The sequence below is a fragment of the Bos taurus genome, chromosome 5 (assembly GCF_002263795.3).
Source record: "Bos taurus isolate L1 Dominette 01449 registration number 42190680 breed Hereford chromosome 5, ARS-UCD2.0, whole genome shotgun sequence".
In the NCBI taxonomy this organism is placed as follows: Eukaryota; Metazoa; Chordata; class Mammalia; order Artiodactyla; family Bovidae; genus Bos; species Bos taurus.
In genome coordinates this window covers 35,493,772-35,520,714 of record NC_037332.1, presented here as the reverse complement: position 1 = coordinate 35,520,714, position 26,943 = coordinate 35,493,772, and the positions used below count along the sequence as shown (strand labels likewise).

The 26,943-nt window shown below is 37.8% G+C and overlaps 1 protein-coding gene and 1 non-coding gene across 5 annotated transcripts in view; both read right to left on the bottom strand.

Annotated features, from left to right (window-relative positions):
- The window catches only part of NELL2 (neural EGFL like 2), a 464,213-nt gene that overhangs the window by 340,982 nt on the left and 96,288 nt on the right, over positions 1 to 26,943 (bottom strand). The window lies entirely within an intron of this gene.
- TRNAC-GCA (transfer RNA cysteine (anticodon GCA)) lies at positions 11,385 to 11,456 on the bottom strand. Its single transcript has one exon. It is a non-coding gene; the product is annotated as a tRNA-Cys (tRNA).

The following is a 26,943-nucleotide window of genomic DNA, read 5'->3' as shown; positions in this document are numbered from 1 at the left end:
TTGGAAGATAAAATGGGTATTTCCACCTTAATGCCACATTTAGATATGCCTGTCCATATATTCCAAAGATATATTTCCAATTTAGGAAATTAAGCCCAAACATCAACAGTAATATTTCCTATTTAAATATCAACAGCAAATGATTCACTCACATTTTCCTCATTTGCATACCTTCTCTCCCTTATCTACACAACTTCACATTCATTCACTAGAAATATACTTTAATTTTCTTTTTATTCTGAATTCTTATTTTTAGTATTCTTATTTCATTTTTCTCTCTTATTTCATAAAGTATGAGCATAAGTGCCAAAGATAAATAGTATGTGTTCATGTGTGTTGTGTATATAAGTTCACACACATTTTTGCTCTGGTCAATCTACAATTTATAAATGTTGCTATTTCTAAAACATCATTGATCCATCAGTTTTTAGGACTTTGGCCTGCATTTTCACTCAGAAGCAATACTTCACATGATGGCTAGGTCCTGAAAAGACTCAACCTACTGCAGTATGCTGTGGCTGATTTAAATCCAGTAAATTCTGGTTTCATAAATCCAGGAGGCTGAACTCAGAACACCTGGCACCTCAATGGGCAAGGGAGAAATATGAAAGCCAAAATGAAGTAGAGGGATGGAATAACTGAGCAAGCTGCAGACTAGATCCTGAAGAAGGGAGCCAACAGTTCAATCCCTAACAGTCAAAGAAGTAAACAGGAATTCTGGCTTGGCTCAAGTCAGGCAATCCAGGCAGAGGAAGCAATCTGTACAAAGCACGTGATACACAGAAGCACAGATCCTTCATGGACCTGCCAGTGTTTTATACCGCTGAAGCATAAGGCGTGTGGGAGGGAGGGAGGTGGGAATGGAAAGTCTAGTCAGGTGGTCAGGAACAGATCATGGTTCTGTGATCAGCCTTTGCAGGGACACTGTGTTACTCAGAGAGCTGTGGGGCTAAGACAAAACCAAAGCAGAGGCCCAGTTATATGAACTAGACCAACAGAGTGGGACGTAAGGAGGAGGCATGACTTTGCAGGCATATGGCTGCACAACACCAGGCTCCAGGCATTGGCACGGTGAATTCGAATGGGTTGTACCCCCACACTAGTGGGGTGAGGTCCCCATAAACTCTCTGTCCTGGTCAGAACTGACTCAGGAACTGGGAATGGTGGCATACAAAGCCTCAGTTACCCCAGCCTACATGTGCTGACACAGACCACTCTTTACAGCTTGGCCTCCAGATTAAACCACATTTAATCTTCGCACTTAGGACCTAAGAATGTCTCCTCCCTAAACAACACCTGTAAAGGGAATGGAAACGCTCCCTCCCTGAGTCACACTAAGTTACAGGAGCAAGGGCAGAAGCCTGCGGTGCTGCTGGCAGCACTGAGCAGATAATGGAAGGAGGTGAGAGAAGAAACTCAAGGGTCCCAACATTGATGGAAAAAGACTAAGATATCCAAAGCCATAAAGAAGGAAGAGAAGTAGTCCCAGAGTGAAGAGCATTCTCTAAGTGAGAGCCACTGGCATGAAAGTCTTCCTCACTGGCAAAAGATGCTTGGAGATACTGACGGTGTCTGCATGTGGATCAGGTGAGTTTGTGATGCTCAAATTCAGATGAGTGGAAGGAGAAAGCTGGGGCTAATATTTTTCTGCTTTTGGTGGATTCTTCTAAATGAGAGATTTTTATAAAGAGATGAAGAAGGAGCTTGTACTTCAAGGCGAGGGAGGCACAGAGAGCACAAGGTGGCCCCAACAGGGATAGATGCTGCTGCCCCTAAAGAGGGGTGTCATCTCTGCAGTGACCCCTGAAGCCAGAAACAGCAAGCCCCTCGAGGGGAGGGACCGGGACTGTTATCCTTCCACTTCAACTGTACACCTAGCACCTAGGCTAGTGCCTGACACACAGTGAATCTCCTACAAATACCTGTTTAAAGAATAACAAGAGTTAGTATTTCTGATGTGCTTTGTAGGTGAGACACTTTCCTAAGTCCTTTCTTTGTATTTGCTAAGGAGGCACTGTTATTGTCCTTATTTAGAGAGACAATGTTACTTGTTCTAGGCTGGGGCTCCTCAACTTCAGTGCTATTCACATTTCAAACCAGATGATTCTTTCACGGGAGGCGGGGGTGAGGGGGGAGGGGGCAAGGAGAAGGCTGTTCAGAGCACTGTGTGATGTTTAGCAGTATCTCTGGCCTCCAATAGAAGCCCATCCTGAAGGGTGACAACCCAAAATGTCTCTAGACATTGCCAAATGTGCCATGGGGGACAAAGCTGTCCCTGGTTGAGAACCACTGTTTAGGATTCTAGCTGATAGATGGTTCTGCCAGGATATGAACTCAGGTTATCCACAAGAGAACACCCTTAATCTCTCCATCACAGCTGCCCGTCGAGCACACAAGCTAGCATCTAGTGACTGCTTATTAGGAGCCAGATGTCCTGTGGACACTTTCTCAAACCATCTCATCTCATGATCACCATCGCTGTGCATCTGGATGGCTGCCTTGAAACCAAACACTGCAGAAGAATAACCTGAAGTGTTTTTCTTAACAAGTTGATTCACATTCCAGATACTGTTTCAAATATTTCTGGAGGACTAGAACTACATTTTGGTTTTCTGATGGTTTAAGGTCCTGACTTGTCTGTCCTATTTTTGAGAATTTCAGTGTTTCTTACAGAACTAAACAGATTAGATTGTCTACATTAAAACAATTCAGATTGTTATTCAGCATTAAGGACTTATACTGTGCCAGTTTTATTACAGTATCCTAAAATCATCTTAAAGTAGAGGCACAAATCAGTGGGGAATAGTTTCCAAAAGATGTGAGCTCCAAGAGGAAGATGGCATTTGTGAAACCTGCGCAGGGGGTAGGTAACTTGATTGTAATGCTGTCAATGCTCTTCATAGAAGCCTCCACTCTAAGACAACAGGAGCAAACCTCAACCCACAGAGTTTCTCTCTCTCTCATTTCAAAAATTTATCTAAAAAGTGAAGTCCAAAGCATTTAATATCAAATCTTTCTACCTGTCTTTAGTATCCAGAATATGTAGGATGAACTATTCTTTAATAAAGGTAATAAAACCCACTGATAATACAGTACCAGAATTTGGTATCCTGGTACTCCCCAAAGCACAAAGCATGTCTGAAATTATGTCAGTGGAGCACACCTTGAAAGGTCAGTAAGAACATTCACGTCATTGACTATATTGAAAACCCAATAACGACCACTCGTTGGGAAAAACGTTTTTTGTAAGTAATGTCAATATGAATTACACAGGAAATTTACAAATTGTGAGTACCAATCTTTCACAGCACAAATGGACATATATTTTGAATAAGCATTTTTGAATATGCATGTGTACTCTGTAGTGAGTGTATACTGAATGTCTACTGCCATCATTTTTTAGTGTATACTGAATGTCTATGCTATTGCCATCATTTTTTAGCTTAATCAAACTATTTAACCTCTCTGGGCTTTGGCTCCCATCTATTATTACTATCTACAAGATGGGAATAATAATAATAGTACATGGGGTCATTTTCAGGATTAGTATATATATATACATATATATACACACACATATATATATACACATACACATTTACTACTTAGAACAGTGCTTGGCACACAGTAAGTGCCCAATTAATACCACACACACTTTGGTATTCAAAGAATTCAAACTGATGTGTGTAAACTGATATATAAATTGGAATAAATAGATAATCAAGCCTCAATGCCAGATACAGGGACACATCTACAACTCTTCTAGTAGAACTAAAATACTTACACTTTTACTACACTATGCATGACAGAAAAGTCACGGGAAGAATAAAACACTTCTCTAACAGATGTAGATATGAACAGTCATTTCACATGCACATGAACAGCTTTTAGCAGCCACAATTGTAAGTGAGTTCATCAACTAAGTGGGAATATGTTGAACTATGAAATTTTCTTCTGCTGGTCTGAGAGCAGAGCTTCAACATCTGAGAAGGAGGAGGACTTGATGACTGCAAGATGGCAATTTTCAGAGTGTGATGAGAGAATTTAATTTTGTGCATCTCCCACACCTCCCCACACACACTTCAATCTGTGCCACATGAGTGAATTTATATTACATTACTTCCTGTTCTCATCATGATCTTTGTAAAATTTTTCTCTTATTCTTTTCTACCATCTGGGAAGGGTTATTCTGTACCACTGTATTAACTACATTTCTGAAGAATATTTATGTGTCCCTTTGGTAACCTTGGTAACTATGAACAAACATTTTAAAGACAACTAAAGCACTATAGTCATAATTAGAAAAAACAGTCTGTGTTTATTTTTTCATGTTACTTATACATAACGATGGTACTAAAGAAAATGAAAACTGTATTAGAAGAAAACAGAGATGATAAATTATATATAAATGATATGCAACATGTCATAAAAACAGAATTATTTGCAACGATCACCCAGATCAATGCTTTTAAGTGACCATAAGATTTTGCTTTATTAACTTCTGCTTTATTGACTACGCCAAAGCCTTTGACTGTGTGGATCACAACAAACTGTGGGAAATTCTTCAAGAGATGGGAATACCGGACCACCTTACCTGCCTCCTAAGAAGTCTGTATGCAGGTCAAGAAGCAATAGTTAGAAACAGACATGGAACAACAGACTCATTTCAAATTGGGAAAGGAGTATGTCAAGGCTGTATATTGTCACCTTGCTTATTTAACTTATATGCAGAATACATCATGCAAAATGCCAGGCTGTATGAAGCACCAGCTCAAATCAAGATTGCCGGGAGAAATATCAATAAGCTCAGATATGCAGACGACACCACCCATATGGCAGAAAGCGAAGAAGAACTAAAAAGCCTCTTGATGAAAGTGAAAGAGGAGAGTTAAAAAGTTGGCTTCAAACTCAACATTCAGAAAACGAAGATTATGGCATCTGGTCCCATCACTTCATGGCAAATAGATAGGGAAACAATGGACAGTGAGAGACTTTTATTTTGGGGGGCTCCAAAATCACTGCAGATGGTGTTTGCAGTCATGAAATTGAAAGACTCTTGCTCCTTGGAAGAAAAGCTATGACCAGCCTAGACAGCATGTTAAAAAGCAGAGACATTACTTTGCCGACAAAGGTTCATCTAGTCAAAGCTATGGTTTTTCCTATAGTCATGTATGAATGTGAGAGTTGGACTATAAAGAAAGCTGAGTGCCGAAAAATTGATGCTTTTGAACTGTTGTGTTGGAGAAGCCTCTTGAGAGTCCCTTGGACTGCAAGGAGCTCCAACCAGTCCATTCTGAAGGAAATCAGTCCTGAATAGTCATTGGAATGACTGATGCTGCAGCTGAAACTCCAATACTTTGACCACCTGATAGGAAGAACTGACTCATTGGAAAAGACCCTGATGCTGGCAAAGATTGAAGGCAGGAAGAGAAGGGGACAACAGAGGTAAGACTGTTGGATGGCATTACTGACTTGATGGACACGAGTTTTATAAGCTCTGGGAGTTGGTGATGGACAGGGAAGCCTGGTATGCTATAGTTCATGGGGTGGCAAACAGAGCCGGACACAACTGAGGGACTGAACTGAACTGAAGATTTCTCTTCATAAATATTGATGAAGAACACAAGTACTAGTATGTAAAGCCAAAAAAATTCTATTTTATCTTAAGTATGATAGCAAGATGTGAATACTGAGTAATATCAAAACATAAATGCTTTCCAAAAGGTGTTTCAGTTCCATCCAGAAATACTAATACAAAATATGTATTTTCTGGTACTGTATTTTCTGTGTATTTTCTCTACTGATAATAATCTCTTAATATTTCAAAGTTCTTTCCATTCTTGGATGATTTTTCAAACTTCTAACACAACTTAATGAATTTTTCACTTGAAAACTATCATTACTTCAGTGTGCTGTCAGGACTCTGATCACAGTGAAAAGTTTGTTTAACGACTCCACTGAAAAGGACTATACTATTTCTGCTCTTCTTGCCCAGGATGACATGATTTGCCTGACATCTGGGGACACAGATTCGGCTGCCTTCCAGGATTGAACCCCTGGGTCAGGAAGATCCCCTGGAGGAGGAAATAGCAACCCACTCTAGTATCTTTGCCTGGAGAATCCCATGGACAGAGGAGCCTAGCGGGCTACAGTCCATGGGGTCGCAAAGAGTCAGATACAACTGAAGCAACTTTGCACTTACTCAGCACCTGGCAACTGGGCTTGGCTGCACTGCTTAACCCTGGCTTTCTCAGCTCCTCCCATAACAAATGGCATCACTTGCAAGACAGATGCCACAGGTCAGGTTTCCATTCGGATTCTCGGAATTCACCACTGCCTTATTGTCACTACCTTTCCAACTGCATCCCAGCCCACACTCCTATGTGTGTGTCACAGTCTGACCATATTGAAGTACTTGCGTGCCTCCAAGTACACATGCTCTTGAACTCCCTATATCTTTGCAAATGCTGTGTGTCAGCCTAGAATGTCCTTCCTTGCCTTGTCGGTCTGTCATACAAACACCTAAATGCTTTCCGAGTTCCAGCTTAATCAAGCACCCTGCTCCTGAAGATCCCACTAGAGTTGGCAGAAGTGCTGATTTATTCCTCAGAATGCCAGTCCACTGACAGCTGTAGAGTTCAGAACCACAAAGCTTAGCAGATTGCAGGGTATTAACTTGATTGATGCTTTTGAACTGTGGTGATGGAGAAGACTCTTGAAAGTCCTTTGAACTACAAGGAGATCAAACCAGTCAATCCTAAAGAAAATCAGTCCTGAATATTCATTGGAAGGACTGATGCTCAGGCTGAAGCTCCAATATTTTGGCCACCTAATGCAAAGAACTGACTCAATGGAAAAGATCCTGATGCTGGGAAAGATTAAGGCAGGAGGAAAAGGGGACGACAGAGGATAAGATGGTTGGATGGCATCACCAACTCAATGGACATAAGTTTGAGAAAGCTCTGGGAGTTGGTGATGGACAGGGAAGCCTAGTGTGCTGCAGTCCACGGGGTCACAAAGAGTCAGACATGACTGAGCGACTGAAAACTACTTGATTCCACATCAGTGTCCTTCACTACACTCTGAACACCTTGCCAACAGTACTCAGGCTTTATCTACCCCAATTTAATCTACTTCCTGACACAATTTAAAACTATATTGATAATTTAAAACTTAATTTTAATTTAAAATTCAACCTCAATAATTGTGAGTGGATTAATAATAATCCTAATTTACCAAGAACTTATGTACCAAGATCATACTCAATAATCTTATGAGGAAATGACAGATGACAAAAATAAGATGTTTTAGTCATCACAGAAGACAGTCTCCTCAGTGATGAATCACCAAATGAAGAAATGAATGGCTAAATGAATTAAAAAAATCTTTCAAACAAACTGGAATTTTGGGGCCAGTGACCAGTCACCACCCACTAACTCTTTCATTTCCACTACTTCCACTCAAGTTCAAGCTCCTGATACCCCAATTCTAGACTACTGCAGTATTCTTCTAATCTCCCTGCATCTAATCTTTGCCTCTTTAAATACATTCTACAAAACAGTTTATTAATTGTATGTGCATGGATGAATTCTTAAGAGTCCATAAGTTACCTGTAAGAATTGTATCATTTTGTGACTTGTTTTGATACAAAAATTTAACGTTAGTATTAATACACTCTTGCACATCTGGAAAGCCACCTTCTTGAGCACTCTCATCAAATTTCAGTGACTGCCTTAATATTTTTGTTTTTAACTACAGTGACCCCAACAGTACTATTATAATTGACAGAGACAAATATAAAATGATACAGGTAAATAACACACACACATGATTGCTTTCAGGTCAAGAGATGATCAAATTACAATACTGGATAAATACCAAGAAAGGTTTTGCAGTATTCACAGCAAAGTGATGAGACAGTTGAGGGCTTAAAAGAACCTGCATCATAGCAGTCACTGCCGCATTTATGTTGTAAACAATTTAAGCTTTTCAGTAAAACATCACCTATCGTGTGAAACTAATGTTGTTAATTTGAATTTATAGCTTTGTTTGTATTTAAATTTTAAATATGTTTTGATTAAAACTAGTATATGCACTATTAGCACAAAGAATTTATACTTTATTTTATATTTACATAAATTTAAGGAACAATATAATACAAATAATTTACATACATAATGGGAGTCAGAAAGAATTTTTTTCCTTTGGAAAAGGTTTATACAATACACATGGTTGAGGAATACTGACTAAATCATCCTAGTCATTGTATATAGTGAGCTTTTTTAAGTAATGAATGTCTCTTCCACACCCAAAAGTTAAAATCCAAACTGGCCCACATTAGGTTCAAAATGCATACCTATTGTTTTGATGTTGAAATTTATTTTCCTAAACAAGGCTCTTTATCTTCCTTTCTAAATGGCATAATATATATTGTATCTGCTCTTAACCATAACTAAGCAATGAGTCATAAAGGTTACTTGACCAACATAAATTTCAACCACTTTTTTATAGATCTCTAAAATTATATTATGAATAAGTTAAAGGTGCTACAGTAACTGCAGCAATTCATTTTCCTTCCTTTCTGCCAAGGCAGGAATAGGTCAAATACACGGAAAAGATATCTTTTAAAATGCTAAAAATGTCTTTCTAAGGCAGTTGTTTGTGTCTGAATTTGAGGAGATAACAAGTAGTTTTGCAAAACACTAAGAGCAGGCAGACCCCTAGGCTTGATTTTTTTTTTCCTGAAAGCAGTGTTTTGTTGGTGGCATAACTACCTATTGGGAGAAAATCATAATAATTTTATTAAAATTCAACAGTTTAAAACAAATACACCAGTGGACACCTGTACACTGGACAATGCCTCAGAAATCTATTAGCAAAAAGTATAATGGATAGAAGAAAGCAGAAATAGGCAGGCTTTGTGGTATGATATTTCAAAATGATTGCAATCTCTGTGATTGCCAGGAGTAACCAAACTTCTTTAAGTGCACCCCGTGGTCTTTCCACATCTTTACTTCTATATCATGAACCTTGCCTCAATTTTCTATAGATTGAATCCTTTAAAAATAGATATCATCAAGAATCTGACTGGTAATACAGTTTCCAAAAGGATAGTGCATGCTTCTTGTCTCAGCCACAATGCAGAAATGGCTATCAGACTTAACCACTTCTATGTAAAACTATAATTAATATTAGAAAAAAATGGAGAAAGCAACTATTTTTGGTCACTGGACAACAGATACCATGATACTGTGATCCTTGCAAGAAGGTAACCTTGGCTTTATGCTTAAATGTACCCTCCTAGCTGAGGCACAAACATAGAGAAACAAATGGCCTCAAAGACACAGCCACAGTTTTCACCATACAGCGGTAGAAAATAGATGTGCATGCAGGGGAAGAGCTCCAGGAATCTGCATATGGTTCCCAAGAATCAACTTGGGCCAGTTACTAAGCTGTGCACACACTGAGCCAGACTGTAAGAGATCAGCAGAGACCAGCTCCAGTGGAGTAGGAGCCAGATAGAGTACAGAGGTCATACACAAGCCTGGGATTATGACCATCCAGAGTGAAACTCCAAGAGAATACAAGCCAGAAAGGTCATGCCTTGTAAGTGGAACCACTCTAGTTATAAAGTAATGGCCACTCTAGAGCCATCTTAACAAATCTTAAAACTAAACCTTAACAGAAAAATGATAATCCTCCAGTATCTGCCTGATAAAAAAAAAAAAAAAACTCAGTACTCTTTAAAAGAAAGTGCAAAAAGTCTGCAATAGTCAAAACAATTCTGAAAAAGATGAGGGGAGCGAAGAAAGAAAATGGAAGGCTTACACTACCAGATTTCAACACTTACCATTAAATGCAGAGTAATCAGGACAGTGTGATACAAGAATAGCTCAGAGAGTCTAGAAAAAGAGGTCTGTTCAATAAAATTTGACGAAAGCAAAGAGGAGGGGAGCGAAGAAAGAAAATGGAAGGCTTACACTACCAGATTTCAATACTTACCATTAAATGCAGGGTAATCAGGACAGTGTGATACAAGAATAGCTCAGAGAGTCTAGAAAAAGAGGTCTGTTCAATACATTTTGACAAAAGCAAATTTGACAAAGAAATTCAAAGTGCAAAAGATAATGTTTTCAATAAATCATGCTGAAAAAATTTGATGTCCATATGTAAAAGAAAATAATCCTTGAATTCCTTCTCATGCTATAAAAACAAAAAGAAATTCAAAAGGCATGATAGACCTCAATGTAAAATTAAAAAGTACAAAACTTCTGGTAGAAAACACAAGAGGATATCTTTTTAGAACTTGAGTTACAAAGATTTATTATACAGAGCACAGAAAGCATCAGCAATTAAAAAAAAAAAAAAAAACAGATAAGCTGGATTTCATCAAAGTGAAAAACTTCTGTTTAACAAAAGATTTCATTAAGAAAATAAATAGACAAGTCTGTTATCTTGAATAGTGTCTCCCCATGACTTGTTCACTAGAACTTCAGAGTCCTTATTGGACTTAGTTAAGATCAGATCATACCTTAAGATTTAGGAAGAGTCTAAATCCAAGGACTGATATTTTTATAAAAAGGCCATGTAACTCATGGAGACACAGAAACACAGACACACAGAGAAAGAAGCAGGCAGCGTGAAGACAGATGTAGCAACTGGAATACTGCAGGTACTAGCCAAGGAATAGCAAGGATTGCTGAAGGCTACCAGAAAGTAGGAAGAGGCAAAAAAGGATTCTTCAGAGGGAGTTTTGCTAAAATCATGATTTCAGACTTCTGGCCTACAGAAATCTGAGAGGATAAATGTCTACTGTTTTAAGCCCCAAAGTGTACGGTAATTTGTTACAGCTACCTTAGGAAATCAAAACATGCTCATCAAAAGATTTCATTAGAAAAATGGTACTGAAGAACTTATTTACAGGGCAGCAATGGAGAAACAGACATAGAGAAAAGACTTATGGACATGAGGAGAGGGAAGGAGAGGGTGAGATGTATGGAAAGAGTAACACGGAAACTTACATTACCATATGTAAAATACATAGCCAACGGGAATTTGCTGTATGGCTCAGGCAACTCAAACAGGGGCTCTGTATCAACCTAGAGGGGTGGGGTGGGGAGGGAGATGAGAGGGAGTTTCAAAGTGAAAGTGAAGTCACTCAGTGAAGTCGACTCTTTGCGACCCCATGGACCAGGCTCCTCAGTCCACGAAATTTTCCAGGCAAAAGTACTGGAGTGGGTTGCCATTTCCTTCTCCAGGGGATCTTCCCAACCCAGGGATCGAACCTGGGTCTTTTTGCGACCCCATGGACCAGGCTCCTCAGTCCACGAAATTTTCCAGGCAAAAGTACTGGAGTGGGTTGCCATTTCCTTCTCCAGGGGATCTTCCCAACCCAGGGATCGAACCTGGGTCTCCCGCATTGCAGGCAGACGCTTTACCATCTGAGCCACCAGGGAAGCCCAAAAGGGAAAGGATATATGCGTACCTATGGCTGATTCATGTTGAGTTTTGACAGAAAACAGCAAAATTCTGGAATGCAATTACCCTTCAATACAAAATAAATAAATTTTTTAAAAATGAAAAAAAAAACAGCTGAGCTAGAGATGATAGAAATGACTCTCTATATATAGATATATACATATACACATATATATATACATACATATATACTATAAAATTAAGTAAAAGAACTGAACAGAAACTTCATTAAAGATATATGAATGAGCAATAAGCACATGAAAAGGTACTTAGCATTATTCATCTTTAGGGAATGTAAATTAAAGCCAGAGATACCACTATATACTCATTAACAGCCTTACAGCTAAGAGAAATCATGGAGCAACTGGGATGCTCAGACATTGCTGGAGGGAATACAAAATGATACAAGTGCTAGGAAAACAGTTGAATGGTTTCTTAATAAGTTAAACATATACCAGCCTTATGAGCCAGCAATTCCACTCCTTCAATTTACTAACAAAAATGGAAGTGCGTATACAAAAAAGACTTGAACAGGAATTTTCACAGCAGCTTTAATAATAGCTAAAAATGAAACAAACCAGATATCTACCAACAAAAGAATGTAAAAACAAGTTGTGATATACGTATACAATGACAATTTTAAAAGACAAATTTCAGATGTACTACATGAATGAATCTCTTAAACATTATGCCGAAAAAAAGAATCTAGACACAGAAAAGAGAACAAAAAAACTGAGCAATGGTTATGGAGATCAGAGTTTCCTCAAAAGTGGAGGTGGCAGAGGGGAGTGGCAGGGATCACCTGGAAAGAGGGACTATGCTGCTTGAATTTGTTTTACATGAGAAATGCTGGAGTTCCTAGAGGCATGAAATATGAGATAAATAGATACACACATTTATCAGACTAACTGAGCCATACACCTAGTGTCTGTGCATTTCACCATATATAAATTAGAATCTGAAAAATACTTTTAAAGAACAGCATGCTGCTGCTGCTAAGTCGCTTCAGTCGTGTCCGACTCTGTGCAACCCCATAGATGGCAGCCCACCAGGCTCCCCCATCCCTGGGATTCTCCAGGTAAGAACACTGGAGTGGGTTGCCATTTCCTTCTCCAATGCATGAAAGTGAAAAGTGAAAGTGAAGTCACTCAGTCATGTCCGACCCTCAGCGACCCCATGGACTGCAGCCCACCAGGCTCCTCCATCCATGGGATGTTCCAGGCAAGAGTACTGGAGTGGGGTGCCATTGCCTTCTCCAAAGTCTATTCAGTTTTAAAATTCAGTCTATAACAAATAAATCATGACTGTAGTAAGAAGTATTCGATTCTGAGGACCTGGTCACAGTAAACTTCTATTTTCTATTTCTCATATTATTAAAGAATAATACCTTAGAGAGTATTCATCAGTGTGTACATGTGATATAAAAGGAAACTATCTCTTAAATTACAATTGGTACCCAGTCTCTTATTTTAATTCTGGGAAGCCATACACTGGCAGATAATTCCAACCTGTCCCTTGCTAAATATTTTGGACATACTGTTTTGTTTTTTGGATATACCCTCTTAATCAACTGTATTAACCACTCAAAAATGTGAATAATGAGAGTTCTAAAGTTCCACTAAATTTCCTAAATAGAAGGTGAGTCTCCTTTTCTATACAAACTAGAAAACTTCAAAGTATTTGATCACTTCTAACTTGAGAAAATGAGATTAAATAATACAGACTCCAAACTATACTCAAAAAAGCCAACTGTCCTATTGTTTATGTGTCAAACAAAAGACCTTTCCATCCAAAATGAGTGGTAAAGGGATAAAGATGATTAATTGAGTAAAAAGTCTTTCTTAATCACATGTTGCCATTTCTGACCTAAAGTCCATCAAGAGGAATAGGACGGTGACAGGAATGAGGGACAGTATTTAGAGCTCTGCTGCTCCGTACAGTGCAGCATACAGAGCAGTCTACACCGTGGCCTGCGGTAGGTGTATCAGTGCACTAGCCATGCAAGGCTATTAAATGTAAGCTACCAAATTTAAATAAAAATTTAAAGCTCAGTTCCTCATTCACGAGAGACACATTTCAAGTGTGCAGTACCATGCTTGGTTACCATATTGGACTAATGGCTACCATACTGAACTAATGACTACCCTTTTGGACTAATGGCTACCATGTTGGACAATTCCACACATCACACGTTTTTATTGGACACTTACAATTTAGAAAGCAAGCTGGGGGCAAGAAACGGTCCTTAAGGTAAAAGATGCATTTTTAATGCAATGGAAACTTGCTATTCTGAAGCAAAGGAAATGATCCAACACTAATTAAGATTTGGAACCTTGTGAACCAGAGATTTTTCATGAAGTGAAGTGAAAGTCACTCAATCGTGTCCAACTCTTTGTGACCCCATGGACTAAACAGTCCATGGAATTCTCCAGGCCAGAATACTGAAGTGGGTAGCCATTCCCTTCTCCAGAGGATCTTCCCAACTCAGGGATTAAACTCAGGTCTCCAACATTGGAGGTGGATTCTTTACCATCTGAGCCACCAGGGAAGCCCTTTTCATAAAGACACACACAAAAAACACACATAGTCCTAAAGCAAAAACTAAAGGTCAATCAGCCTTATTATTTTTTTTACTCTATGTTCACATGAGAGTCATCCAAAAGATCTTTTAACAGCAAATTCAATTTGCCTCCATTTCCAAGGAATATCTTTGAGCCAAGTGGTACTTTTTCTTTCTCTGGTTATTCTCCATTTATGTCAAGGATTTAATCCTGAAGGCACTTAAAATTCAAGACTTTATATTAGAAAATGACTTGAGCTCCATGGTAAGGCAGTGCTGATTCTGGACTTATAAAAATGTTAATATAATAAAAATGGATTTGGAACATTTTTACCAAGAGAACTAATAACCATACTGACTAACGATTGGAGTGGATCCACTGAAGTTACTGACTTGGCCATGTACATGGTTTAAGGCCATTTAAAAGACAACTTATAGGCCAGATGTCTGCAAAAGTGCTTTCACAGCATCTGCAGTTCATTATGCTACTATATACTTAGAGATTATTGACCCCAAAAGACCACAAACGTTCTTTTGGAGCCATCACGGTTAATGATACATTTATCTTAAGGGAAAATTCTAGCACTGCCAGGCAGTCTATGGGGTCAGCATCAACATGGACATTCTGCTTTTATGAAGATGTTTGATGCCACAGATGGGGATTCTTCTCCCGTTCTTTAGAGTGGCAGGGATCACCTGGAAAGAAGTACTATGATGCACAAATTTGCTTTGAGTTTCTAACCACGTCAAACTCCGCTAAGAAAGTCCTCACTTTATGGATCACTAGCAATATTGATCAGCAGAGCTCCTCTGGAACATTTTCATTTATCATGGTGGTATTGCTCCTGTTGCAATCTATCGTATTTTAAAGTTGCCACAACAGCAGAGCAGCCTGGGTTCCAAGTTAAAAAATATATAATTTTTCTTCCATACTCTCCCCTTTCAGACAACGGATCAAAGTGTTATGACATTTTATTGTAAGCAATGGAACCCATTTAAGATGAGCAATGCAAAATAAATCCTAAAAAACATTTTTTTCTGTTTTTTCTCAGACCAATAATTTTTAAATTTTCTAAATGATCTTTCCATTTCCATTTGAAATCTGCATTTATGATATATACAGGTATTACTTTGAATTTTTCAGTTACACCACTTTCCAGAATTAAAAACAATCCATCTATCACCCATGGCATTCTGACATCTCACAAACAATAATGTTCTAAAGCCAGTATCAGCCAAGGATCTCTGGAAGGTGACTTTTTAATCTCAGAACGACTTGTGGTGACATAGAGATAGCAGCTGACTATCAGGTGAAGTTTTCTCCCATGCTACATAATGCATGATACCAGAACTCTCTATGATTCTAACAGTTCCAGGGCTGAAAAGCCAGGACAGAAAAAGAACCACAGGAATAGCTAGAGACTCAGCTATACAATCACCATTATTACTATTGTCAGGGTAGTGACTGACCCCATGCCATGGTACAGCAAGGATGCAATCAGCCTTAAGAATGGAATATGTAAATCATCATTCCTATGAAGTAAGCACATTGGATTATTCTCTTATTATATGTATTTTACTTCTATTAATTCTCTCTTCCATACTAAGATGCATGTTTCTTAAGCACTGTAATCATACACCTTATTGCTATTTACTGTTTAAGTCCACTGAGATTAACACAGTAGATTTAACACTGTGGACTTATTTCTATTTCTTATGAGTAACAGGGAGAATATTTTATAAATTATTAGTGCACTTTTCTGAATGCATTCACCTCAGCTAGCCTAAGTATCCTTCTGCCTAGGAGGAAGATTTTGGCTCAGTACAGAAGGAGTGCAAAGAAAAAAAGCCTAAGTAATATTCAATTTCTGTAAGTCAAAAATAGGATTTTGCATTGACTACAGTCTTGCAAACCTGCTACTATCTCCAGAGAGGATTTTATAAATTTCTCAAGTCATTCCTTGTATATAACAAGAACCAAGCTCTTAGAGATCTCTGATATTCCCTGATAGCACCTGATAGAGATCTCCACCAGGGTAAACTTAGCAGTGCATTGTGCCAAGCAGGGGGGATGTCTTGGGATTCATCTTTCCCAAGATCTGGATTTGGACCTTGCCAGAGAACAGATCAGAGAAACGGTCAGGTTGCTTTAACAGAGAGTGATGCAAAGCAGCCAGATAGCCAGACTATGTTCATGTGGCAGTCACAGCCAGACCTCATGAGGCTCTTCTATAGCATCAGCAGGACCAAGATAAGACAGTCATCCAGGTGACTCCACTGGCTCTGATGGAGTGCACAAGTACAAAGGCCAGTGTACAGGTAATAGCAGACACAGGCTTGAGCCACAGTTGCCAGCCAAGTAGCAACAGGTGGGCCTGGGACATCACCCTGGAGAGCAGCAGGGGGATGGACATCAACACACACACACGCACGCACGCATGCAGATAGAGGAATCAGACAACAAGCCTCCCAAAGATTTCAAGTCTTTCCTTTGGGTATGAAGTCACCAAAGCCATATCTCTCTCGTTATGAACCATCTTCACTGTAGAAAAAGGCAAAAGGGCCAGAATATCTGAGAAACTAGATTTTTTTCTTTTAATCTACTCCTCCTCACCTGAAAAGAGCTCATGCTTTAAGCAGCGGTCATAGGACAAAAATCATTTAATAAAACTCTATTTCAGTAGTTCTTTAAGGCAGGGATTACAAACTCCCCCAGCTGGCCAATCCATCTCCGGGCATGTAAATTTGAATTTGAATAGCTTTAAGTGAAACTTGAACTTTCCATTTAGCTATTAACCTCAGTACTCCTTATAATCTCATAAACGGTTCAGTGAGCTTATTTATCTTACTTGCCCTGACCACGTAAGCAACAGTTTTGCTACGGTAGCTTTAAAATTTTAAGGTGGTATAGATATGTTTCTTTCTGCTGAATTTACATGTTGGGAAGAAGGAATTCACAAATTAAGAGGTTTTTAAAATTAAATGAACATCAGATTTCTTAGACAAGACACAAAATGCCCCAACCATAAAAGAAAAAAAAATGATAAATTTAACTTCATTAAAAGTAAATGTCCCTACTCATTAAAAGACTCTATTAAGAAAATGAACAAACAACCATAAATTGGAAGAAAACACTTACAAGGTATATATCTGATATAGGACTGGTATCTACAATATACAAAGAAATTCTACAAGAACCAACAATAAAAAGATAAACAACCTATTTTTAATTGGACAGAACAACTGAACAGATATTTCACAAAAATAAATCATATATTGTGCTATACCAGAAAAATGAAAACTGAATCCAAAATAAGATACTTTTCATACCCACAAAAACTGACTAAAAAAAGACTACAAAAACAAATGTAAGATAAGGTAAGGATGTGGAGCATTTCTGTGTGACCACAGGGATACAAAACAGTACAACCATTTTGAAGAACTGATTGGCAGTTTCTTAAAAAGTTAAATATACATCCACACAGCAACTTTCACCTAACCTCTCACTTGGTATTTACCCAAGAGAAATAAAGCATATGTCCAAAAGAGATTTGTACAAGAAATTTTATGCAGCCTTACTCACATAACCAGTATTTTTCTTACTAGAAAAATACCAAATGTTTATCAACAAAGAAATAACCAAATTGTGGTACATTCATACAATAGAATAAAACTCAGCAATAAAAAGAAATGCATTGGTACATACAACACGAAAAAACTCAAAAACATTGCATTAAATGAAAGAAGCCAGAAAAGAAATACCAAAAGAATACCTACTGCATGATTTCAAAATATAGGCGATCTTCACCTATCACAGAAGAAATCAGAGCATAGTTGTGGAGCAAGGAGTGGAAAGCAGACTACAAAGGAGCCCAGGGAACTTTCTGGGAGAATGGCAATATTCTATACTTGTTTTAGATAGTAGATACACAATTGTAGACAATTATCAACAATTAAAACTAAGCACTCAAAATTTATACATTCAATTGCATGTTAATTGTATCTCAATAAAAGCATGTATGTATAGAGGAACACAGTCCTATAGGGAATAATAACCATTTTGAGAGACAGAACTAAAAATATTTTCTAATTACTATTTTTCAGGATTACAAAAATAATGCAGACATAAATAATCCCAAAAACATAAAAATGAATTAAGTGGAAAGAGAAATCTCTGCATAAGTGGAAAAGTGTAAGAGACTGAGTGACAATGATGTCTATTCAGTATATTTGGTCATTTTTTAAATGGTATTAAAAGAGTCCTTTCAAAAATACGTTGATTTGTCTTATATATTACTCACTGTGTTAATAAACTTTATTAAAGTTTTTTATAATTTCATTTTTAGAAATTAAATTTAATTAGAGCATGAGGCTTTTTTCATTAAAGTAGGTGTCAATACAAAAGTAATTTTTCCCTCTATAAAAAATTAATATTGGAAGTATATACTAAAACATTGGAGTACAGCTCAAAAGTTCATGAAACTGAAGTTTCTCACAGTTGTTGTAAAATTTACCAACTTGAAGTTCATGATAAACAGTAGCAAAATGAATACATAATTTAAAATGACAGGAACTTGCAACAAAGCCCTGGCAATACCATTAAAAGGAGCCCATAACAACTCTATAAACCTTTGACAACAATGACAACAACGTAGAGGTCAATGAAAGAGAATAGCCAAAGGGAATCAGCAAGGAGCAAGTACAATTTAGGAAGAAAGTGGTAAATCCAGAGAAGGGATTAGATGAAACAGACAAATATGACTTAGCTCTTGGGGTTATCCAGAGCTCTGTGAGCCTATCTATTATCTTGCATACAGCATGCTTAACACGCTTATATTGTAGCTACATATTTGTATAATTATGAATGAAATCTGATCAGAATGCTATCCATATTGTATTACTCAAGTAATTCATCAATGTTTCTTTTTTTGTTCAAAGAATTAACAAAGGAACCCTAGACAGTTATTGTTTGTAATAGAAATCAGTTCAGTCGCTCAGTCGTGGCTGACTCTGTGACCCCATGGACTGCAGCACATCAGGCTTCCCTGTCCATCACCAACCTCCAGAGCCTACTCAAACTCATGTCCATCACATCAGTGATGCTATCCAACCGTCTCTTCCTCTGTCATCCCCCTCTTCTCCACCCTCAGTTTTTCCCAGCATCAGGGTCTTTTCCAACGAGTCAGTTCTTCACATCAGGTGGCCAAAGTATTGGGGTTTCAGCTTCAGCATCAGTCCTTCCAGTGAATATTCAGGACTGATTTCCTTTAGGATGGACTGGTTGGATCTCCTGGCAGTTCAAGGGACTCTCAAGAGTCTTCTCCAACACCACAGTTCCAAAGCATCAATTCTTTGATGCTCAGCTTTCTTTATAGTCCAACTCTGACATCCATACATGACTACTGGAAAAATCATAGCTTTGACTAGATGGACCTTTGTTGGTAAAGTAATGTCTCTGCTTTTTCATCTGGTCACCACAAAGTATCTTGGAAAGAGTAAACAAGATCTAACTGGATTAGTCTGCCAAACTCACCCACCCACCACCACAGATAAGGTGAGTAAAGAATTCATACTCATAAATAAAAATTAATGGTAAACTTCAGGGAAAATGTGGTAATGGATATGGTAGTCATTTCTATACATTTTCTATCAGAAAAAATACTGAAACATTAAATGGACTAAAACTGAAAACAAGTCCAGATTTTGTTGTTGTTGTTTTTTTTTTTTTTTTACTTATAAAGGCATGTCAATAACAATATATGTACATATAAAAAAAGATAGCCCACTACTGTTAATACAGGGCTTCCTTGGTGACTGAGTGGTAAAGAATCCATCTACAATGCAGGAGACACAAGAGACGTGGGTTCAATCCTTGGATAGAGAAGATCCCCTGGAGAAGGAAATGGCAACCCACTCCAGTATTGTTGCCTGAAAATCCCATGGATAAAGGAGCATGGCAGGCTACAGTTCATGGAGTCGCAAAGAGCTGGACATGACTTCACAACTAAACCACTACTATCATCACTGTTAGCACATGGTAATATTAAACAGAATGATAAAAAGTCAAGTATTATCTTCTTTCAGTCTTTTTTAAGCATCCTGCTAAATTTTCACTTTTCACCAACAATTTATTTACAGCTATAGCTATATTAAAGACGATTACTCTTCGGAAGGAAAGTTATGACCAACCTAGACAGCATATTAAAAAGCAGAGACATTACATTGCCAACAAAGGTCCATCTAGTCAAGGCTATGGTTTTTTCAGAGGTCATGTATGGATGTGAGAGTTGGACTATAAAGAAAGCTGAGCCCCAAAGAATTGATGCTTTTGAACTGTGGTGTTGGAGAAGACTCTTGAGAGTCCCTTGGTCTGCAAGCAGATCCAACCAGTCCATCCTAAAGGAGATCAGTCTTGGGTGTTCATTGGAAGGACTGATGTTGAGGCTGAAACTGCAATACTTTGGCCACCTGATGTGAAGAGTTGACTCTTTGGAAAAGACTCTGATGCTGGGACGGATTGGGGGCAGGAGGAGAAGGGGATGAGAGAGGATGAGATGGCTTGATGGCATCACCGACCCGATGGACGTGAGTTTGAGTGAACTCCGGGAGTTGGTGATGGACAGGGAGGCCTGGCGTGCTGCAGTTCATGGGGTCGCAAAGCGTCAGACACGACTGAGCGACTGAACTGAACTGATAACTATAGACCAGAGGAGGAAATAGCAGCCCACTCCACAATTCTTGCCTGGAGAATCCCATGGACCAAGCAGCCTGGCGGGCTACAGTCCAGTGGGTCGCAAAGAGTCGGACACAACTAAAGCGACTTAACAAGCATTTAGCTATAGACAGAATTAAACTGTAGTTCCAAAGATACAGTGCTTTTAAAATCAAAATGCAAAAAAGTTTCATGGGTCTCTCTGGAGGATGGAATAGTGGCTGACTAACATTTATCATAAACCCAGTCCTCCTACAGAGGGAGGATATGCCATGTGCAAGATGGCCTATTTCAGTTCCAAATGTTGGCAGCATAGTGTGCCAGTGAGACCCAGTTCCAGAGCCAGCACTACCCAGGTCTTTTCATGCATCACATACTGACAGCTGAATCTGTTTGTGCGTCATCTGCCATATCTTATTCTTCTTCAATACGTACAATGCCACAAAGACGGATTTTGCCCTTCAAAAACATTTGATCTTTGCTTTCATTCCATTCTGCTTTCTATAATTAAAAATAAGTCCCTCTGCCACAAGAACAAAGAACATTTATTACAGACTTTCCATAGTCCTCTCATATTTTTATGGATTTATTTTACGAATCCTCTCCATTTAATCTATTAGAACCTAAATGCAGTCATTGTCCAGTGGTCATCAATATCAACAAAGCATTCGATATACTTTTTTTTTTTTTTTGAATACAGAGACTTGAACCTGAAAAGCAGTATCTCAGTTTAACAATACAAACGTTTCCTTCCATGGAGTCACATCTCACACTGTTGGAGAAAAACAAATTTTATTTTCCTTACCTACTTCTTCTAAGACACCGTGGAAAGAAAATGAAGCCTCTGATATCTCCCAATAGTATATATTTGTTGCACAGTTATACAAGTTCAGAAAGTCTAAAAATTTTAGAGTTAGATCTGTATTTGCCCCTCTTTTCTGTGTTTTCCCCACAAGAGAAAAGCTTTGTTACATACAGATGGCTACAATTTAAACATTCCCTCCAGTTTCTTTATGAGGCAGCTCAGAGAGTGAATGTTTACTTAAAATCCGACTTTTACTTGTCTGATGCCTGTGAAATTAATTAACATCAATCCCAGAAAATTTTAGAAACAAGACTGCGCCTGCAACTTTCCACAAAATATCTGGCCTTCTCCCAACTTTGCCCTCCAACTTCACTAATTTGCTGACCAAAATAACAAAAAGTAATTGTCATTAAATAGGCAGGTTCTTTCTCCCATACAACAGTTCCCTGCTTGGTCAAAGATTCACAGAGTCGACACTCATTTTTTTCCATTAGTCTCTGAAACATATTCTAATTTGGATGTGTGTTATCAAAGAACAATTTAAATTACACTATTTTCACCAGAAATGCAACTCAGTTATTAAAAAGTGGACCCACAGCAGCAAAGGGATGAAATGGACTATGAGATACTTTGTTGTAGAGAGGTATCTATGATAAGGATAATGAAATTTTTGCAGCAACTTGAAAAAAATTGACCTCTCCATCACAGTCAGTGTTTTCAAGGTGAGGAGCAATAAAAACACATCTATTCTGTGTTTTCGTCCCCTTTATAGGCCTGATTTTTTGGAAATTCCCATACGTCATCTTCACACTCCAACTCAAGTGCTTATCACCAGTTCATTTCAACCTCAAATAATTCTTAATTTTAACCCATAATTGCCTATGAAAATCGCAATTTAAAACAATGTCCTATCTTTTCAGGATTATTGTTCATCATAGAAATTAGTGATGGACTTCAAGAAGGATTTGGTAAGGGTTATGCTAAAAGCAAATTACATTTGAGTTTGAAATGTTAAAAGTCCAATTAAAATGAGTTCCAATTTCTGAACCTTTAATTTTAAGTTGAAGAAATTTGGTAAAGTCATGTCTGTGTGTTTTCTTTTAGAATAATAATAAAACAGAAGTGTCCTAAAACCCCTGACAAGCCCAAGTGTGGATTCTTTGGTCTCAAATTTGGATTAAACAATTCCACTTTTGAGACATCTTAAAGTATCTGTCCCTTTTACTTGGGGGTATGATGTTTCTTCTCCTGTAACAAAAATCTCTGTTTTCTCCTAAAAGGCAAAATCAGAAAGCCTAGAGTCACAGTGCTTTTCTAAGATGTTTGAATTATCTACTAAGTATCCTATATAAATTCACTCTGAACATCAGAGTATAGGCAGTATAAACAAAAGCAGTAACATTAATATATATTAACCCAACTTTTGAAAATGTCTCAGAAGGAAGAACAAATATATGAATGACAGTACCATAAAATAAGCTGCCTCTCAGGATTAGTCATACACTTAAATAAATCTGTATTTATAGTATAACTAGCAATTTCATGAAACATAGAAAGAAATACCAAAGCATATCAGCAAACAACATGTCCTCCTCCAAAATCAACAGGCTCTCAGGAAACATTCAGGTTCAACATTCAATTACTAGGAGCACTGCCTCTCATTGGTAGCACACAGCAACCATTTTTACGTGCCTTTTTTTTAAAAAAAAAAAAAAAAAAAACAATCTGTCAGTCTCCAGGAAGAACTCTGCTCTGTTACAAGTGTATGTCAACACACACAACTCAAAGTGAGGATGTTCAGCTACCAATTACTGCCGGAAATTTAAATTAGTTCTAAAAATATAGGTTATGTTCTGCTCTGAAATATTTAATCTATTTGGCACTTTTTCTGGGACATTTAATGGTCCATCAGTACAATGTGTTAGACTATAAGAACATAGAATTAGACATACTGTTTGCCAAAGGGATTCTCCATTTAAATAGACAAGCAAAAAGATTAAAAACCAAACACCATGTATGGAAGAAATAAAGTGGATCACTTTATTAAGAAAGAATATTTATATGACACAAATGAAACATCTATCTATAAAACAGAAGCAGACTCAAAGACGTAAAGAACAGACTCAAAGGGCGCCAGGGCAGGGGGAGGAAGGAGTGGACTGGCGGTTTGGGGTTAGCAGACACAAACTGTTATGTATAGAATGGATAAACAACAAGGTCCTACTGTACAGGGAACTGTATTCCATACCTTGTGATAAACCATAACGGAAAGAATATTAAAAGAATGTACATATGCTTAACTGGATCACTTAGATGTATAGCAGAATTAACACAGCATTGAAAGTCAACTATATCTCAATTTTGTAAAAGAAGGAATATTTATAAAAGAGATGCACAATGCAGAGCACAGTAGTCAATGACAAGATGTCTCTCAGTAGCAAACTTCAGAGTATTAGAACAATCCAAGATGCTTTTTAAAAGGGAACTGCTTTGAAGAGAGAGCCACAGATTGTCAGAGAGATGAAAAAGAAGATGTCCTGGATACCCGTGCTTACAATAGAAAGAAAAGTTAAGTAAAAGAGAAAAGATAATAATTCACATTCATTTGGAACTAAAGTAACATTAGAAATCATTCAGCCTAATCCCCACCCTTCCCCCACTGAAATATTTTCCTTGATACAGGTCATTTAATCTCTATTTGAGTATTATTAGAAGCACGTTTATTGGATGAATGAATGGATGGATGGATGGACAAATATTGCTTAAAATAAGTCTCTTAATTTTTGAATTTATATGTTAAAAATGCTTTCCTTATGTCAACTCAAAATTTGTCCCTTCTTAACTTTCTTTGCAGATCCTAGTTTTGTCCTCTATAACAGTTCTGCCTAGTATAAGGAGTATGAGAGCCACAAATGTGAGTCACATAAATAAATTTAAGTTTCTATTAGCTGCACTAAAAAAGTAAAAGAAACACATCATTTTAATTTTAATAATATATCTATTTAATCAAAATATTATTTCAACATATAATCCATATTAAAATATTGTGATTTTATAGATTGCCTTCAGAACTCCAAGTATATTTTGATACTTCCACTGCATCTCAGTCTGTATCAGGCACATTTCAAGTACTTATGAGCCACAAGTGGCCAGTGTCTGCTCTACTGGACAGCTTAGACAATGGTTCACAAATTTGGCTGAACATTAGAATCACAGGAAGCTTTTTGAAAATGTAGATTCCTAGGATTCAACCCCAGAGATACAAACTTAGTTTAGGAAGGTCTGAGAGTATTTCTAACAAGGTAATTAATTAACCATTGATCATCAGACTAATACTTAGGAATCACTGCTCTGGAACAGTACAAAATAAATCTCAGATCTCCCATATATGACTAGTCTTCAAATATCTAAAATATAGGTCATATCTACACTGTCTTTTATTCTCCAGGATAAAATTTTGCTCCAGAACAGCACAAAATAAATCTAAGTCCTCCCTTACATGACGACCCTTCAAATATCTAAAATACAGGGTCACATCTACAGTCTTTTATTCTCCAGGCTAAAATTCCCAAGTTCTTTCATCTGTTCCTCATCTGACATGGTTTCCAAACCTCTCAACTCTCTGGTTGCTGTCCTCTGGGTAGGACTCCAGTTTGGTTCATTTACAGTAGCGGAGAAGTACCACAGCATGGATAACCCAAATCAATCTTGTCTTGGAAATCTCTCTTAGTGCATTCATATGAATATGAGTGTCTCTGCTAAATGGTGAATTCACAACATATTAAACTAAAACTGTAAACTCTCATTGTCAAGAAGTATTCATGACGTTCAGGTTCCTCACCATGCTGCTGTTTTCCCTGTGGCACACTTCATCTTGGGATGGAGAAGAGCCATCTCAGAATAATTCAGAGACTAAGTTAAGCAGAACTCGCTTTTTCAATTCATCTCAAACTTCTTGCCTTTTCTTATGACTGGAGAATAGAAGTGTTTTGATTTAGTAGAAGAGCTCTTCAGCCTTCTTTAAAGTTACATAAATATAAAGCATAAAAACATCACACAAAAACAACCAGATCTGTCATGACCAAATGGACTCAATTCAATGCTTCAAATATTCACTTACTGATGGTTTACTGAGCACATTGTGCTTGCCACCACAATAGGCCAGGAGGCCACAAGACGGAACAAGGTAGAGTTCCAAGCCTCAGGAGATTTCGGATTAGTCAGCAAGACAAGGAGATTCATGTGACAAATATTTATGGAGTTCCTACTATATGGTAGACACTTGACTGATCTATTAGTGAATAAAACATTCCCAAAGCCCCGCTCTTATGAAGCTTACTTTTTAGAGGGAAGAGGGTGAATAAACAATTAATATGATAATTGAATTACACATCATTCTAGATGATAAATGTTATGAAAACTAACAGATCAGACTAAAGTATATCAAGAATACTTGTGGGGTAGAAGACAAGTTGAAATTTTACTCAGCATTCAGAGTAGGCCTCATTAACAAATTGATAGTTGATAAAATATTTGAAAAAAGGGGGAAAACATTTAGATATCTGGGGCAGTAGGATTCCAGGCAGAATAAACAGCCAATGCAAAGGGCCTGAGTCACAAGAGTGCCGTGCCTGTTTAAGGAACAGCAAGGAGGCCAGTAGAGTTAAAGCCAAGAGCAAGGGGGAGAACAGCAGGCCAGAGAGTAACAGGGCAGGGTAGGAGTGTTCATGTAGGTCTTTGCAGGACATAATAAGAACTTCACCTTTGAGTGAAGTGGAGAACTATTAAATGTTTGGAGCAAAGCAGTGACGTGATGTGAACTATGTTCTGAAAGGATCATTCTAGCAACTATGCTGAAAACAGACTGAAAGGGGGCAAGAGTGTAAACAGGAAGACCACTTAGGAAGCTACTACAATCATCCAGGTCAGAGAAGGCAGTGGTGTGGACCAGGGAAGTAGCAGCAAGAAAATAGAAGTGGTCCGAGTTTTTATATTAAGAAAAAAACCTAGCTACAATACAGTGAGGTGGTTCTTTTAGTAGAGAAAGCTAAGACAGCACAGAAGAAACAACAGTTTCACCAAAGGAAAGATTAGTAGCTTAGCCGAGTCCTGAAAAATATATAAAAGTTCACCAAGAAAAAGAAAGAGGAAGAACCATCCAGAGAAGGGAACTGGCAGAGTTGTTAGTGACCAAGAAAAATAGAGGGCATGATCCTTCTCCTGGGGAACTTATTGTCTCAATAAGGAAACAAGACAGTAAATTACTTAAGATCAGAGTCCCAGTGACACTGGAATGAAAATTAGCAGAGAGACTATGGGGAGAAAAAATCATTCCAACAAGATATGTTCAAGAGAAGTCAAAGATGTAGCAGGAAATGTAGGGAAAGT